The sequence below is a fragment of the Hypanus sabinus genome, chromosome 2 (assembly GCF_030144855.1).
Source record: "Hypanus sabinus isolate sHypSab1 chromosome 2, sHypSab1.hap1, whole genome shotgun sequence".
Classification (NCBI taxonomy): Eukaryota; Metazoa; Chordata; class Chondrichthyes; order Myliobatiformes; family Dasyatidae; genus Hypanus; species Hypanus sabinus.
Genome location: NC_082707.1, coordinates 108657527 through 108676064, shown reverse-complemented (window position 1 = coordinate 108676064; position 18538 = coordinate 108657527). Strand labels below are relative to the sequence as shown.

General features: G+C 43.7%; 1 protein-coding gene across 8 annotated transcripts in view; it reads left to right on the top strand.

Annotated features, from left to right (window-relative positions):
- The window catches only part of numb (NUMB endocytic adaptor protein), a 279062-nt gene that overhangs the window by 51638 nt on the left and 208886 nt on the right, over nt 1-18538 (top strand). For 6 of the 8 annotated variants that reach the window (XM_059951811.1, XM_059951794.1, XM_059951826.1 and 3 more), the window contains one exon: nt 1589-1678. The gene's annotated coding sequence lies outside the window, so the exon portion shown is untranslated. Of the gene's footprint in view, nt 1-1588; nt 1679-12023; nt 12293-18538 lie in introns of those variants that run through there. The other 2 variants (XM_059951802.1, XM_059951787.1) reach the window with 1 other exon arrangement.

Here is an 18538-nt window from a genome sequence, read left to right as displayed (position 1 = left end):
CACCCTTCCACAAAGCTATGACTGGTGAAGCACCTTTCTTGATGCTTGACTTAACAGTACTCCAAGGAATATTCAGTGACTTGGAAATTTGCTTGTATCCATCTCCTGACTTGTGCTTTTCAATAACCTTTTCATGGAGTTGCTTGGAGGGTTCTTGTCTTCATGGTGTAGTTTTTGCCAGGATACTGACTCATTAGCAGATGGATCTTCCAGATACAGGTTTATTTTTATAAGGAACAATTGAAACACCTTTATTGCACACCTTTTAACTAATTATGAGACTTCTAAAACCAATTGGCTGCACCAGTGATGATTTGGTGTGTCATATTAAGGGGGAGAGCGGGTGGGTAAATACTAATGCAATCAATTATTTTGTGTTTTATATTTGTAATTAATTTAGATCACTTTGTAGAGATCTGTTTTCACTTGGGCATGAAAGAGTCTTTTTCTATTGATCAGTGTCAAAAAAACCAAATTAAATCCACTGTGATTCAATGTTGTAAAACAAGACGTGAAAACTTCCAAGCGGGGGCGGGGGTGAATACTTCTTATAGGCACTGTGATTCCCAGAAAATGATTATTGTGGTTCCTGATGGTCAATAATCCCAATGCCAAGACAGGGTAGTGGAAGCTTCTGGTGGTGAAGTTTTAGACCAAATCGTCACGAGGTTCTTCAGCAACTTCCAATAAAGTTGGTCATGCAGATGTTTCCTGCTGATTGTGCAGTGTTCAATTGGCAGGAATGCTTATTAAACAACGGCCCTCCACCCCCCACGCGCTGGCCCTCTCCTTCCCTCCCCCACTAACGTGTCAGTCCTCTCCTCCCCCTCACCCCCCACTCCCCACACGTCGGTCCATTCCTCCCCACGCACCACGGCTCCCTTCCTCCCTCCTTGATGATTAGTGGTGCAGGAGGCTTTGTTATTGTGCTCACTGTAAATTGAATCACATGTTTAAAAAATTGAGGTAAAGTATTATTTCGACTTGACAGAAAGGCAGTGTAAGTACAATAGATTTTCATTTTCTGAACAGGAAAATCCACTTCAAAAGTATAACGGTAATTTGTATTTTAAAACTAAATTCATGTTGTTTGATTAAAAAATTTTCAGTTTTTTCTGCTGGCTACTTTTATTCATGTTGAATTAATTTTTGTCGTGATACAGCAGGGTAGGTAATATGTTGTTTCCATGATACATGGGAACAGGCGGAGACCACAGTGAACCTTAGTAGTTACAGTTGTATTAAATGACTGCAGTGGCAAGGGGTTGGAGGTGGGAAAGACTCAAGCAAAGCAGCTAATCCTGGAGTATTTTCTTTTTCTTTACCTGTGTGTATTGGTAGATCAGGCTGCATCCAAGTCAAGAGAGTTCAATTGCAAATCAGTTCTAATAGAAACTGAAAAGGCTGGTCTAGTGTTAATGATATGTGTTGTAGTTCATGGCATCAAGAAAATATTGTATTATAGTTATTAGTATCATTCTAAGTGAGTGGATTAAAGTGCCAGAAGATTTTTCAAAGGTATTTAGAGGTGTAACAGTTCTAGATAATGAAATGAAGACATTAACTGACCACTTGTTCATTTTCACAGTTGATGAAGAGGACAAAACGTTGATAGTACGAAGAGGACTAAAAATCAGTCAGAGGAAGAATCGTACTGGATTTGAAGATTTGAAAAAAGGTGAAGAAAAGGATAAGCATTGATCATTTTAATTTTGTTAATAGCATAATCTAAGATAGATCCCAGAGCACAACAAGAAAAGAATGTAAGCTGATCAGATAATCAGTATAAACTAGAGACTGGTTGATCTGAATAATCTTTCATCAGTATCACTGTGCTCTAGACTTCATTGCAGGTTGGCCCAACTGTAGTATTGAAGGGCCTGGGTAAAGTTTATTGTTGCTGTGTTTCCGGGGTTAGTAGTGGAAGCAGGCAGTTTGGTGGAGTTTGAGGCTTTTAGATAGATGCATGAATATGAATTGAATGGATAGATATGGATGATACAGAGGAGGGGTTCATTTAGTCTCAACTACCATAATATACCATAAAATATCAGTACCAGACTGTTCCATGTGTGTTCCATGTAGAAAATCTTTGCAGATAGCTAGTTTAAGGACAGTGTTCACAGGAGGATGCCACTTAAAAGTTTGTGCAGATTAAACTTGACCATTCTAGGGGTTTGGTATGTTTATGTTGAAGTATGTTAGAGTAATTTCTGTGGCCTAGCACTGGTTAGGTCCCAAGGGTGCCAAACTTGCAAGTTGCAACCTTTTGCCAAAAGCCCTAATATTATTTTCTTATTTATGAACTTTCAGTTCCTCCTTTCACTTGACGCTTTGTTCTCTGTTATTTTCTGCTAGGTTAAAGATCCAACACAGAAACAGGTTATTTGGTCCAAGTCTCCACCAACTATCAAACAATCTTTTTTACACAAATCCTACCTTGACCCATTTTCTTTTGTGTGATATATATGAAGTTTTTATTTAATTTCTCTAATATGTCCTTCATTCATATTGTAAGCTCTCTTCCCTATATGGAAGATAACTCTCTGTGCAGGCATGTGTCAATGAAATTCATGTTCTTCAGTTCATCAAAACAGCCTTCGTATATTTGAGAAAAAGTGTGTTTAATTGAGCCATACAACCTAGAAAGGGTCCATCAGAGGATACCCAATCATCAACTGCCCAATTACATTGATCTTATACTTAGCCCATTTGAAATCTGACATGAAGTTCATGTCTGCAGGCGGCAGTTATCCATACCCTCTTGACACCTCTTGAGACATTGACGATCCATAATTAGTATTTGAGCGATATTACCAAAGTTATCTCCACAAGTCCTGCAAACCAGTGTCAGCTTCCTGAAACAACAGGGGTAGCTTTGAGGCCTAAATTACACTTGATCAGTTTAATGGCAGATCTTGTAGTTCATAGGCCTGACACCAGACATTTGAAACACATGCTATTCTAAGCTGCTCTTTTGTGACTTGATTCAATGTGAACAAAGGCACTCTATAGATGCATACATGAAAGCAATCAAGAACAGACTCGATAGGCTGAATGGCCTAATTCTGTTCCAATGTCTTATGGTTTATGTCTTAAGATTGCTTGCTTCACAATTTTAAACAAACTGCATATCCATTGTGGAGACCATTCTCCTCACTGAGCTACTTCAACAATGTTTATTATCTGGTGTTGATGTCCTCTTGCTAGTTCACATCTTTTCTTGTATACTCTTGCAGGCAACTTCCTGGGACTTTACTGTAAGGTCAAAGTTAAGTTTGTCATGAGCACATATATGCACAGAAATAACATCAGGTTTATTATCACTGATATGTCATGAAATTTGTTTTTTGTGGCAGCAGTAGTGCAGACATATTAAAAGCTCATTTACAAAATAAAATTGCAAAAGATGAATAGCAAGATGGTGTTCATGAGTTCATGGGCCATTCAAAAGACTGGAAGAGGGGAAGAAACTGTTCTGAAAATGTTGAGTATGAGTCTTCAGTTTCCTGTACCTCCTCTCCAGTGGTAGTGATCGAGAGAGGGCATGTCTCAGATGGTGAAAATCTTTAATGATGGATGCCTCTTTGGCATCCATTGGCATAGAGGGTTGTTCCTGTGATGGAACTGGCTGGTCCTGGAACCCACAGCAGCCTCTAGCAATCCTGTGCATTGGAGCCTCCATACTAAGCTTTGATACATATAATCAGTCAGAATGCTCTGCATTGTTTTTCTTTAGAAATCTGCAGGAGTCTTTGGTGACGTTATAAATCACGTCAAATTCCTAATGAAATAGAACCACTGAAGTGCTGCCTCCACGATTTGATCAATTTGGTGGACCCAGGATAGGTCCTCTGAGTTGATGAGGACCAGGATCTTGAAACTGCTCACCCTTAAAACCATTGTGTGTTCTCCTGACTTCCCCTTCCTAAAGCCTACTATCAATTTCTTGGTCTTGCTGAAGTTGAGTGTGGAGTTATTGCTGTGACCCCACTCAAATCAGCCAAACCTTCTCATTCTTGTATGCCTCCTTGTGGCCATCTGAAATTCTTCCTCCAGCAGCGGTGTAATTGGTGCATTTATAGATGAATTTGAGCTGCTATCCCAGCCACGCAGTCATGAGTATCGAGATCAGAGGCTGGGCTAAGCATGCATCCTTGAGGTGCATTTGTAATTGTAAATGAGGAGATGTTATTACTGATCGGCACTGATTGTGGTCTAATGATAAGTAAGACAGGGATCCATTTGCAGAAGTTTATTAGTAATGCGAGGATAATGGTGTTGAATGCCAAGCTGTAATTGATAAACATTAATCTGAAGTATGTTTTACTGTTGTTCAGATGCTCCAAAGCAGAATGGAAAACCAGTGAGTTTGCATCTACTGTAGACCTGGTGTGGAGGTAGGCAAATTGTAGCGGGTGACAGCTGCTGAGGCAACTCGATCTGCTCTTCTTGGGTACTTGTATGATTGATGCTCTTTTGAAGCCCGTGGGAACCTCCAATAACAACAGTGAGAGATTGAAGGTATTCTTTAATGCTCCGGCCAGTTTGTTGGCACTGGTTTTTAGTACTCTGACTTGTATGCCAACAGAGCCTGATTCCTTGAGAGTGTTCACCCTCTTGAAGGATGTTCCGACGTCATCTCTTGAGATAGATCACAGGGTAGGGAGGGTTGTTCCTGTGATGGAGCTGGCTGAGCCTGGAACCCACAGCGGCCTCTTGCAAACCTGTGCTTTGATGTGTATAATCAGTCAGAATGCTCTCCATCATACATCTTTAGAAATTTGCAGACCTTTGATGAGGTTACTTGCAGGTCGGCGAAGCTTGTATAAAAGGAGAGCTTTGTGGGCATTCAGGCATTCTGGAGGCCCAGTCAGCAGAGGGAACAGAGCACTGTGAAGTAAATAGAAGTACACAAGAGGCAAGTGGAGTGGCCATTGTTGAGAGTAGACCAGTGGTGAGAGTAGGAGCATCAGGCTTTGATGAGAAGAAGCTGAGGCCAAAGAAACGGGTTAGAAGGGTTAGATTTTCCTTTTGTAATTGCTGATTTGGTCTTGGTTGCTCATTGTACAGTGCAGGCAGGATGGCAGTATAACAGGGGAATGCTCCTCCTGTAGGATGTGGGAATTCATGGAACCTGATGGTCTCCCTGATGACTACACCTGTGGGAAGTGCAGCCAACTCCAGCTCTTGAAAGACTGCATTAAGGAACTGGAGCTGGAGTTGGATGAACTAAGGATCACCTGGGAGGCAGAATAATTGACAGGTGGTTTTGAGCAGGTGGTTACACCCAGAGTGCCGAATTTGGGGAGTAGATGGGTGAACACCGAGAGAGGCAAAAGGAGAAAGAAGGCAGTGCAGGGTCCCCCTGTGTCCTTTCCCCTCAGTATCAGGTATACTCCTTTGGATACTGCTGAGGGGGGATGACCTATGTGGGCAAGGGAGCAGTAACCAGACCAATAGCACTGTGGTTGGCTCTGAGACTTGGAAGGGTAGGGTGGTCAGGCAGAATAATAGTCATAGGGGACTTGATAATTTGGGGGACAGATATGAGATTCTATGGCAGCAGAAGAGATGCCAGGATAGTGTGTTGCCTCGCAGGTGCTAGGGTCCAGGATGTCTGAGCGGTTGCAGAATATTTTTGAAGGGGAGGATGAGCAGCCACAAGTCATGGTACATGTTGGTACCAATGACATAGGCAGGGGAAGTGTAGAGGTCCTGTGCTGTAAGTTTAGGGAGCTAGGAAGGAAGCTGAAGAGCAGGACTTCCAAGGTGATGAACTCCAGATACTCTCAGTGCCATGAGCAGGGAGGTCAAAACAGGAAGATGGCACAGATGAATGAGTGGCTGAGGAGTATTTCATGTTCTTGGATCAATGGAATCTTTTCTGAGGAAGGGGTGACCTGTACAAATGGGATGGATTGCATCTGAACTGGAGGGGAACCATTATCCTGGGAGGGAGGTTTGCTAATGCTACTTGGGGAGGGTTTAACCTAGATTTGCAGGGGGGCTGGGAACCAAAGTGAAGAGACAGAGATGAGGAAATCTGCAGATGCTGGAAATTCAAGCAACACACAAAATGCTGGTAGAACGCAGCAGGCCAGGCAGCATCTATAGGAAGAAGCACAGTCGATGTTTCGGGCTGAGACCCTTTGTCAGGACTAACAGAAAAAAGAGATAGTAAGATATTTGAAAGTGGGAGGGGTGGACAGAGCGTAGGTGTTCAGTGAAACGGTCAGGATCTCCCAGTGAATCAGGATCAGCCAATGGCCACACATTTTAATTCCACGCCCTATTCCCACTCCGATATGTCAATCCATGGCCTCATCAACTGTTGAGATGAAGCCACACTCAGGTTGGAGGAACAACACTTTATATTTCGACTGGGTAGCCCCCAACCTGATGGCACAAACATTGATTTCAGTTAATGCCCCTCCTCCCCTTCTTTACCGCATCCCTAATTTTTAATCTTTAATTTTTTTCTCTCTCTCTTTCCCTCATAATAACTCCTTGCCTGTTCTCCTTCTTCTGGTGCTCCCCTCCCCCTTTCTTTCTTCCAGGGCCTTCTGTCCTATGATACTCCGCCTTCTCCAGCCTTGTATCCCTTTTGCCAATCAACTTCCCAGCTCTTAGCATCATCCCTCCCCCTCCTGTCTTCTCCTATCATTTCGGGTCTCCCCCCTCCCCTTCCTACTTTCAAATCTCTTACTGTCTCTTTTTCCCATTAGTCTTGACGAAGGGTCTTGACCTGAACCAGGCCTGCTGTGTTGCACCAGCATTTTGTGTGTGTTGCTTAAATTTCCAGCATCTACAGATTTTCTCATGTTTTTGTATTTAAGCCAACTAGAGGAGAGGCTGTACTTGATCTGGTATTGGGAAGTGAACCTGGTCAGGTGTCAGATCTCTCGGTGGGAGAGTATTTTGGAAGTGGTGATGACAACTCTTCTGTCCTTCGCCATAGCAGTGAAGAAGGATAGGAGCAGAAAATTTGGGAAAACATCTAATTGGATTAGGAGTAAAAGTAATGCTATTAGGCAAAAATTGGGAGCAGATGTTCTCAGCAAAATGCATGGCAGAAATGTGGCAAATGTTCAGGGAACATTTCCATGGTCTGCTGCATAGGTACGTTCCATTAAGGCAGGGAAAAGATTGTAGGGTAAAAGAACCATGGTGTACAAAGGATGTAGAAAATCTAATTAAGAAGAAAAGTTTACGAAAGGTTCAAGAAGCAAGGTACTGTTAAAGCTCTAAAAAAAAATTACAAGAGTGCCAGGAAGGAGCTCAGGATTTATATTTTAGAGCCAGAAGGGGCCATGAGAAGACCTTGGTGAGCAGGATTAAGGAAAATCCTAAGGCATTCTACAGGTATGTGAAGATCAAGAGGATGAGCCACCTAAGAATAGGACCAATCAGGAACAATAGTGCAAACATGTGCATGAGGTCGGAGGAGATAGCGGAGGTACGTAACGAACACTTTGCTTCAGTATTCGCCAGTGAAAAGGACCTTGGCAATTGTGGGGATGTCTTACAGTGGACTGAAATGCTTGAGTGTATAGACATTAAGAAAGAGGATGTACTGAAGCTTTTGAAAGGTATTAACTTAGACAAGTTGCTGGGACCGGATGAGATGTATCCCAGGCTACTGTGGAAAGCAAGGGAGGACATTGCTGAGCCTCTGGTGATGATCTTTGCATCATCAATAGGGATGGGAGAAGTACCAGAGGATTGGAAGGTATCAAATGTTGTTCAGTTATTCAAGAAAGGGAGTAGACTTAACTCAGGAAATTTTTAAACCAGTGAGCCTTTCTTTACTGCAGGGCAAATTGTTGGAGGAGATCCTGAGAGGTAGGATTTATGAGCATTTGGAGAGACATAATCTGATTAGGGATCGTCTGCACGGCTTTGCCTTATGAGCCTGATTGAATTCTTTGAGGATGTAACAAAACACATTGAAGATAGAGCAGTGGTTTAGTGTATATGGATTCTGTAAGGAATTTGTTAAGGTTCCCCATCTAAGACTCATCCTGAATGTAAGGAGGCATGGGATCCAAGGAGACCTTGCGTTGTGGACCCAGAATTGGCCTGCCCATAGAAGGCAAAGAGTGGCTGTAGATGGTTAGTATTCTGCATGGAGGACAGTGACCAGTGGTGTTCACAGAGATCGGTTCTGAGACCCCTTTCCTTTGTGATTTTTATAAATGACCTGGATGAGGAAGTAGAAGGGTGGTTAGTAAGGTTGTTAGTGACACAAAAGTTGGGGGTGTTGTGGATAGTCTGGAGGGTTGTCAGAGGTTACAGCAGTACGTCGATAGGATGCAGAACTGACTGAGAAATGGCAGATGGAGTTCAACTTAGGTAAGTGTGAAGTGGTTCATTTGGGTAAGTCAAATTTGAAGACAGAATATAATATGAATTGTAATACTTTTGGCAGTGTGGAGGATCAGTGAGATCATGGGGTCCGTATCCACAGGACACTCAAAGCTGCTGCGCAGGTTGACAGTGTTGTTAAGAAGGCATGTGTAGTGATGGCCTTCATTAACCGTGGGACTGCGTTCAAGAGGTGTGAGGTAATGTTAAAGCTATATAAAACCTTAGGTAGACCCTACTTGGAGCAGTGTTCAGTTCTGATCACTTTACAGGAAGGATTTGGATACTATAGAGAGATTGCAGAGGAGATTTACAGATTGGAGAGCATGCCTTATGAGAATAGGTTGAGTGAACATGGCCTTTTCTCCTTGGAGTGATGTAGGATGAGAGATGACCTGATAGAGGTGTCTAAGATGATGAGAGGCATTGATCGTGTGGATCGCTAGGGCTGAAATGGCTAATATGAGGGGATATTGTTTTAAGATGCTTGGAAGTAGATACAAGGGGGATGTTAGAGGTTAGTGTTTTTCTTTTGCACAGAGTGGTGGGTGTGTGGAATGTACTGTCGGCAACAGTGGTAAAGGCAGACACAATAAGGTCTTATAAGAGACTCTTAGATACATAGAGCTTGGAAAAATAGAGGGCTATGTGGTAGGGAAATTCTAGGCAGTTTCCAGAGTATGTTACATGGTCGGCACAACATTTTGGGTCAAAGGTCCTGTAATCTGCTGTAGATTTCTCTGTTCTATATTCTTAGCTGTATGCAGTGGAAATACACTGTTGTAGTGTTCTCTTTTCCAAATTGTAAATAAAATGCATTGGGTTCATTGGGGAATGAAGTATCACTGCCATTTATGCTGTTAGGTTTCATCTTAAAGGAAGAAATGGCATGCAAACCCTGCCCAGCTGACGTGCATCCAATTGTGTCAGTAACTTCACACATGGAATTACTATTTTGCTTTTGTGATGGCCTTTCATATGTCTTTCTTGGATTACTTATCAGTTTCAGGATCATTGGTCTTGAACATTATGGTTGAAGGTTCAACAGCTCTTCAACTTCCCCACTCAGAAGGAGCATGAGATAACCGTGCACCTGTGTGACCCACATGCCCATTGTAGATGTCCTCATTTTTCAGGCTTGTTTTGTTGACGGAGCTTGGATTTCCAGCATTTGCAGATTTTCTCTTGTTAGTGACTCACCATTCTTGATGGTTTGCTGCTAAAGGGTTCCAGACTTGTCATTCTTGCTTCTATGCATGTCAAAGACATCAAGTCAAATCTACCAAGGACATCAAGGAATTGAAAATTATTATCTAAGAGCAAGGAATCCATGTGGTGGCCTGATTTGAACACACAGCTGAGAGATTATGTAAAACAGTCGTAAAGCATGCAGAAAACTGCACAGAAATCATGCTGACCTCTCTGACCCACAAAAATCCATGGCAAATTGCAGACACAGACATTTTCGGGCTGAAAAGAGACAAATATCTTCTCACAACCAAGAGAAAATCTACAGCTGTAGGAAATCCAAGTAGCGCACAAAATTTTGCAGGAACTCAGCAGGCCAGGGTAGCATCTATGGAAAAGAGTACAGTTGATATTTCTGACAGGTGAGGACCAAAGGCCATGGAAGAAAGAAAAGGGAGAGGAGCACCAGAGGGAGCTGATTGGCAGGCAAGGTGAGAGAGGGAAATGGGAATGGTGCGAGGTGGGCATTACCAGAAATTTGAGAAATTGATGTTCATGCCATCAGTTTGGAGGCTACCCAGATGGAATATAAGGTATTGCTCCTCCAACCTGAGTGTGGCATCATAGAGACAGTAGAAGAGGCCATGGATTGGCATGTCAAAATGGAAAGTGGAATTAAAATGGATGGCCACTGGAAGATCCTGTTTTGTTTTGGTGGACGGAGTACAAGTGCTCAGCAAACTGGTTTCCCAATCTTCATCAGGTCTCACTGATATTCAGGAGGCCACACTGGAAGCACCAGATATAGTTGATGACCCCAACAGACTCACAGGCGAAGTGTCACCTCACCTGGAAGGGCTGTTTGTGTCCTGAATGGTAGTGAGTGAGGGGGTGTTACAAGTGTAGCACTTTTCTGCTTGTAAGGGTCAGTTCCAGAAGGGAGGTTAGTGGGGATGGATGAATGGACAAAGGAGTCACATAGGGAGTGATCCCTGCAGAAAGTGGTGGGGGGGGGGGGAAAGAGGGAACGATGTGCTTGGTGGTGAGATCCCATTGGAAATGGTGGAAGGTACAGAGAACTATGTGCTGGACACAGGCTGGTGGGGTGGTAGGTGAGGACAAGAGGTACACTATCCATGGTGGGGTGGTGGGAGGATGGGGTGAGGGCATGAAATGGAAGAGATATGGTTGAGGTCAGCATTGATCGTGGAGAAAGGGAAGCCCCTTACTTTGAAGAAGGAGGACATCTCATTAGTTCTGGAATGGAAAGCCTCATTGTGAAAACAGATGCAATGAAGGCAGAGGAATTGAGAGAAGGGAATGGCATTTTTATAAGTAACAGGGTGGGAAGTCCAAGTAGCTGTGAAAGTCAGTGGGTTTATAATAGAAATCAGTAGATAAGCTGTCTCCAGAGATAGAGACAGGGAGATTGAGAAAGGGGAAGTTGGTGTTGGAAATGGATCAGGTAAATTTGAAGGCAGGGTGGAAGTTGGAGGCAAAGTGGATGAAGTCATTGAGCTCGGGCATGGATTCAGGAAGCAGTACCAGTGCAATTGTTGATGTAGGATAGGAAAAGTTGGGGAGTGATACCAGTATAGTTTTGGAACATAGACTGTTCCACATAGCCAACAAAAAGGTAGGTATAGCAAGGATCCATGACCACACCTTTTGTTTGAAGGAAAATTATTGAGAGTGAGGACAAGTTTTGCAAGACAAAGGGGAGTGGTTGTGGGGTGGATTTGGTGTCCGGAAAGAAACTGAGAGCTTTGAGGCCCTCCTGATGGGGGATGGAGGTGTATAGGGACTGGGCATCCATAGTGGGGGCCGGGGAACTTGAAATCATTGAGATCAAGAGTGTGTGAAGTGTCATGGGTGTAGGTAGGAAGGGACTAAACCAGGAGGGATAAAACTGAGTCAAGATATGCAGATGGATGTTCAGTGGGGCAGAAACAATGGGTCTACCTGAACAAGCAGGTTTGTGAATCTTGGGTAGGAGGTAGAAATGTGAGGTGTAGTGTGAGGGAACTATGAGGTTGGTGGCAGTGGGTGGGAGATCCGTACAGTTAATAAGATCAATGACAGTGTACTCTTCTCACTATGGATTACGACTCATGGAATGCTCAGGCTGTCCTCTGTCCTCAGCAGCACCCAAAAGCTGGATTCGCTTGCCATGGAATACCAGAGACTTGTGTCAGTCAGTGGTCCACAAATCAGCTGCTCAAAATAAAAAGCCTTTGCTTGTCTGGTGTTTGAACATGGAACCCCTAGCAGTCTGTTAAACCAGACAAGTTATATTGTATCAATTATTGCAGATACAATAGGGTTGTTTTAAGAGACTTAGATACATGGAGCTTGGAAAAATAGAGGGCTGTACACTGGGGAAATTCCAGGCAGCTTCTAGAGTAGATTATATGGTCGGCACAACATTGTGGGGCAAAGGACCTGTAATATCGATTTCTATGTTTCAGCCTATGGCAGTGGTCCCCAACCATATGAGGAAACGATGTGATTTGGCGATATGAAACGATATGAGTCAGCTGCACCTTTCTTCATTCCCTGTCACGTCCACTGTTGAACTTGAACGCATGCGAAGTCATCAGTCAGCTAAACGCAGTGATACCCTAGGGCCTGGGATCACTGTGACTATCGCAGCCCCGGCACAGGGACCTCCGGCGCTTACCTTGTCCTGTCACTCCACCCACAACCAGCCGCACCTGGCCAAGGCATCTGGCTGCAGGTAGGTGGGAAGCTGGAGTTCGGGCGTGGAGGCTGTCTAATGAGGGAATGAAGCCCTCAAAATTGCTTCGGTACCTTGAGCCCAAGCACCCTGCATAAACCCGTTGAGTTTTTTGAGCGGAAAAATGGTGAGCAAGTGCTGAGAGCCATGAAAACTAAATTGCTGAATAGACTGGACATAAGGAACCTGCTTCGAGACCCCGGGACCGTCTTGTTGCAGGGAAACAAGCCCAGGGCTCCCACTGATTCAGTGATATTGATGTGTTGCAATGATTTTATATATTCATTCAAGGAAAATATGCACTGTGTTTGATATCCAAAAGTTACTTAAAATGTTATGATGCTATTGACTTGTAAGTGAGTTATAATTGACTTATCACTATATTAATGCGAGGAAACTATGCACTGTGTGCTTAATATTAAATACATTAGATAAGTCCTTTTAGAAATGAAATTGAGTGTATTAGCCACTTATAAGTGACTTATATTTGACTTATCACCTATATTCCGGTCGCGATTAACTATCACCCTGCCCTTGGTGTCGCTTCTGAGGTTTACCTGCATTCTGTAAGTTAGTGCATTTTAAGTTGATTTAGCCAAAAAAAAAGTGCCACTGTAATGCACTGTTTGCAGTAGTTGGAGGTCACAAACAGAGAAACAGACAGACAGCATGAAAGTTTTAATAGCACATAGATGTTTAGCTGCACCAGTCACTTCAGTTCCCATCCTGGTCCATTGAATGGGAATTCCTTAGAAGTTTCCCTTGACCTGACCTGACCTGCTTTTGCCCTTTTGTCAGCTCAGTATTCACTTGTGGTTTGAAGCTCATCTCGTGCAAAATATCTAGTTGCTTCAAACTTATTTCCTTTAGCTACCTCACTCTCTGACATTCTTTCCTGCTACATGTTGTAGTTTATCATCCTCTGTCATATTAGGTGCTGCCTGCTGTTGTAACTTATGTAGTTGCTTTCTTCCTGTACCTACATTTGTAAGTCCATGCTGACGTGGTCATTTTGATTCAAAATTGGCTTGCCTATGGAAGACATAGTCACAGTCGATGGGACTTGTTCTGGCTAGGGGTCTGAAATTAGTGGTGCTCACAGGAAGCAATACGGGGACCTCTGTCTTGGCCATGCAGCCAGATATGTATATAGTTGCAAGAAAAAAATTGGGAACCCTTTGCATTTAGCTGATTTTTTGCATTAATTAGTTATAAAATGTGGTCTGATTTTCATCTAGGTCACAGTAATAGACCAATAGGATCTGCCTAAACTAATAACACACAAACAATTATATTTCTTCTTGTCAATATTGAACACCATTTAAAAATCAGTCAAGGTTCAAAAAATGTGAAAATCTGGGAACATGCCTTCTGTAAAAGCTTAAAAACTAGAAAATCTGTAGATACTGGAAATCCAAGCAACACACACAAAATGCTGAAAGAACTCAGCAAGCCAGGCAGCATCTATGGAAAAAAACGTACAGTCGACGTTTCCGGCCAAGTCCCTTCAGCAGGACACTTTGGCTGAGAGCATTTTGTGTGTGTTGCTTCTACAAAAGGTATTTGGAGTCGGGTGTTAAGGAGGTAAAAAAGAACCCAAGGGTAACAGCTATAATACCCTAGTTAAGAAAGCTAATGGGTAGGGTATTTCATTTAATGGATTTGTGTAGAAGCATTGTGTTCTGCTGGTAGTGTTTGGGTTACTGTTAAAGATGAGGAGTTGTGATGTTCAGCTTAGGAATGTCGAGTCAACCAATTGGAATGGTGGAATTAGGAGAAGGTTCGAGAGAAAGCTGTGCAGAGTGGTTTTATGATAGTCACTGAGGTGAATCGAGGTCTTTTTTGTGATGGGAGCTGGAGAGGGAAGAGTCTTGAGAGAACCAGCTGTAGGATTCAATCCCACTGGAATGTCATTTTGATGGAGTCCAAGATGGAAAATTCTACTGGGGATCGGAGTTGACGCCATGAGTAAAATGGACACATCCAACTTTTGGAAGATCTGAGCTCCAACCATGTGTACTGTTTTAATGAAGAGCCCTTTTATTTTTTCTTTTAATAACAGTTTTATTAAGTTGACTTTCATAAATACACCTTTATAACAGTATGCAGTGTACAATCAGTTATTTCTTAGCTTTGGTGGGACCCAAGTCACATGGAGTAAAAGAAATGTGATTTTCTCACCGCTGAGTCCAGTGGCTGTTATTGAGGGGCTAATGAGCTGTGTTTCCAATAGACATCTGGTTCAACAAGGGATTCACAGCAAAAGACCTACAGAAATCTTTAGAACTTGCTAAAGTCTCTGTACATATGTCCACAATAAGAAAAACAGTGAACAAGAATGGAGTCATGGTAGGATATCACGGAGGAAGCCACTGTTCTTCAAAAGCAAACATTGCTGCATGTCTCAGGTTTGCAAAAAAACTACTTGGATGTTCCACAATGCTTCTAGGACAATGTTCTGTGGACAGCTGAGACAAAAGTTGAACTTTTTGGGAGAAATGCACATCACTGTTTGGAAAAAAAAGGGGACTGCACACTGACACCAAAACCTTATCCCAACTGTGATGCACGGTGGAAGGAGCATCATAGTTTGGGTTGCTTTGCTGTCTCGGGTCCTGGACAGCTTGCAATCATTGAGGGAACAATAAATTCAAAATTGTATCAAGACATTTTATAGGAGAATGTCAGGGTAGCAGTCCATCACTTGAAACTTAATAGAAGTTGGATGATGCAACAAGACAATGATCCAAAACACAAGAATAAATCAAAAACAGAATGGTTTAAAAGGAAGAAATTTGTTTTTAGGAATGGCCAAGTCAGAGTGTAGGCCTTAATCTAATTGAGATGCTGTGGCATGACCTGAAGAGGACTGCTCATGTAAGGTATAGTAGAAATACAGGTGAACTGAAACAGTTTTGTATGGAGGATTAGTCTAAAATTTCTCCTAGCCATTGTACAAGTCTGATCAGCAGCTACAGAAAATGTTTGGTGGAGATTTTACCAGTTATTAAAAACAAGGGTTCACATACTTCTCCCAGCCTGGACCATGAATGATTAAACAATGTGCTCAATACAGACACAGAAAGTCCAATTGTTTGTGTGATTAGTTTGAGCAGACTGTGTTTGTGTGTTATTGCAGACATCCCACCTCTCCCGGAAGTTTCAGGAGTCTCCTGCATATTGATAGCAGCTCCCTGACGCCCGCAAATTATATACAGTATCCCGGAAATCGATTTTTTTTGAGAGGGAGGGAGGGGGAGAGAGAGAGAACATTCTGATTGGTCTCCCTTTGTGCTAAGTAGACCTATCAGTTTTCTTGGTGGGCGGGCTTTACAGTCAACCTCTCTCTCTTTCATTGTCCATCAATTCAGTGTCCTGCAGTGCCATGGCAGTGTGTTCCAAAAAGAGAAAATACAGGAAGTACTTTACCCCAGACTACTCTAAAGTGTATCCTTGCCTGATAGGGGTTAAAAATAATGACAGTTGCTTGCTGCATTGATTGCAACAGTGACTTTTCTATTGCCCATGGTGGGTTAAAATGACTGTAAAAGACATGTTGAGGTGAACAGGTGTCATTCATTCATTAGCATAGCTAATGTTATTTAAACTAGCTGGCAAGCTGCTAAGGAGCTACTCTATTGACGTCCTATGTGATGAGGCCAAACTCCCTGTAGACTTGCTTGGTCGTAATAGAATAAAACAGTGACTCCATGATCATATAATATAATTGTGAATCTTGTAAATCTACTGTCTTGCAAAATTTCATTGACACAGACTGCTATGAGGTTGAGACTAATGGCAAAATGCTCAAATCTGCCAAGCAAGCCACATCACAGTACAAAGAAAGTTTGCAAAAGAAATAGAACTATTTGCATTAGCATTTAGCTATTAGCATTGAGGCTGCAAACAAAATACTCAACAAGGAAAATATATATATGTAAATAGTTTCAATATGTGATCAAATAAATTGTTGTGTTCTTTCATAATAAAATGTCCTGTATACATACACCCTTGGAGTTCGACGGGGGTGGGGTATGGGGTTATGGGGGCCGGAGGTTTCTGGTGCTACCTCCCTGTTGTGATGGAAAATAACTGGTTCTTTGAGTCTCAACAGTAGAGGCCTGGACACACACAGTTTTAATAATAAGGAATTTATTTACAAGGGGAAGTCAGGTCAACACAAGCAACTACAGTATTCTAACAAAAAAAATGTTTAGGGTTAACACGTGTGGGGAAGGTTGGGTTGGCTGTACAATACACAGAAAGAGGTGTGGGGACAGGGTACAGTTACACATACAAAGAACAAGGGAAAAGCACTACGACAGCTATCCCCCTTGACCTTGGATAGCTGCGGCTCCCTTACCAGGATAAACCTTCCCAAACATAAATCAAAGCACTTGCCTTCAATGAGGTGGTCTGTAAGAGAGACCAAGCCAGGCACATGTCTCACCTTTTATAGTATGGGGCTGGGTGAGATAATCCAATTAAAGTGACCAATAATTTAGGTGTGCATTGATTAATTGGGAGGGATCAAATGTTGATTGGCATGTGGTATGTCCTCCGACCAGCCAGGTGGCAGTGCGTCTGTCACGTGGCTGGTATCTCTGGATACACTCCACCCCTCGGAAGACGCACCACATAGCCAACACACACATGAGGGTGAAACAATATCGCATTTACCAGAAATAACCATTTTTAAGCAGCTAAGTAATTGCAGAGACACTCTTAATCAGCTATCATGCACAACATAGTATAAAATGGCTATGATTCCAAGAATGAGTGCGATGGACCAGTGAATGACAGTTGCCCACTCTAGGGATCTAAATGGCCACCAATTGCCCCATGAGGTGTTGTGCTGGAGGAGCTGGTCCCTTGATTTTTGAATTTTAGCCACCGAGTCCCAAGTGTGAGCAGCCAAGTGAGTGATGTTGCTGGACTCATCAGGGATAAAGGTACAGCATTCCTTACCAACCACTGCACACGTTCCACCATCAGCAGCGAGTAAGTAGTCCAGTGCCATTCAGTTCTGCAGGGCAACCATCCTGACAGCTGTCAGTTCTGCCGCCTTTCGGGTGAGGGCATCCTCCGTGTGTTGCAGTGCCTCTGCTGTCTCGTTGGCCAGAGTCTTGAGCACACTGGTCATCTGGATCACTGTGGCCGCAGATCCAATGGGTCCCATTCAGGGTCCAGGGAGCTCCAAGCTGAGCGGCATTGTCGGCAGTGGTCAGTGGGGCACCCAGGTACCAGTTTCGTTCACAGTTGCTATGGAATAACTGAGGGTGGGGACTCGGGTGGAGGTCAAATTGTAGGGAGGGAAATACCAGTTCCTGAAGCACCCACCCCATCGGGGGTCAAGGGAAGAGATGTTGTGTAGCGGGGGGGGGGGGGGGGAGAGTGGTGGAGGACTGCCAGCAGGGCCCCCCTCCAAACAGATATACCAAAACCAGCAGGAGCAAACAGTCTGTGTAAACAGTTCATCTCAATGTCATCCAGCGGGATCGGCGTGAGTGGCAGCGCATCATCAGCATGTGCTGGGGCCCGTAAGCAGATGCAGCAGTCCGATCTGTTGGTGTTGCTGGCAAACTTGTAAGCGACCCTGAGGAAGGTGTTGGCAGCTGTCATGGAGCCAATCATCGCAGCGACCAGGAGGGACGACCGGAGTCGCACCATTGTCCTGTAGAGGGAGACAGGGTGGGGGTAGGTGTAGGAGGAAACTCATTCCCATCTGGTTAAATGCCAGGTATGTATACAGGACAAATCAGATTTACCTGGAATGGCAACCCAGCGGGTGTCCCCTTGACTGCGCGCGACAATTTCTCCCTTTCTGGGGAGGCTTTGTGGCTGTCTGATCCATACTCTTCCCGAGTCCTCGGTCTCGGGGGGTTCAGTGGTTTCCCAGTTGGGAGATGGGGACTGTGCCGGGTGGCGGGCCAGTGGGGATCCCCCTTGGCTAGTGGGCCGTGTGTTTAACTGGTCGACGGCCTGCTGAAGGACACTTAGCCATCCCTGCAGCGTGCGAGAGGGTGTCAGTGTGAATTTTTTCCTTGATCAGGCCGTTCATTCTTTCAATTAACCCCAAAGCCTGGGGGTGGTGGGGTATATGGAACAGCCACGAGATCCCTGCCTCAGCCACCCAGGTTTGGGCTTTGATCCCAGCAAAATGTGAGCCCTGATTGGATTGTACCTCCCATGGGACCCCATAGAGAGGAGAGGTGCTGTAATCCTCTGATGGTGCCGTTCTGGTCG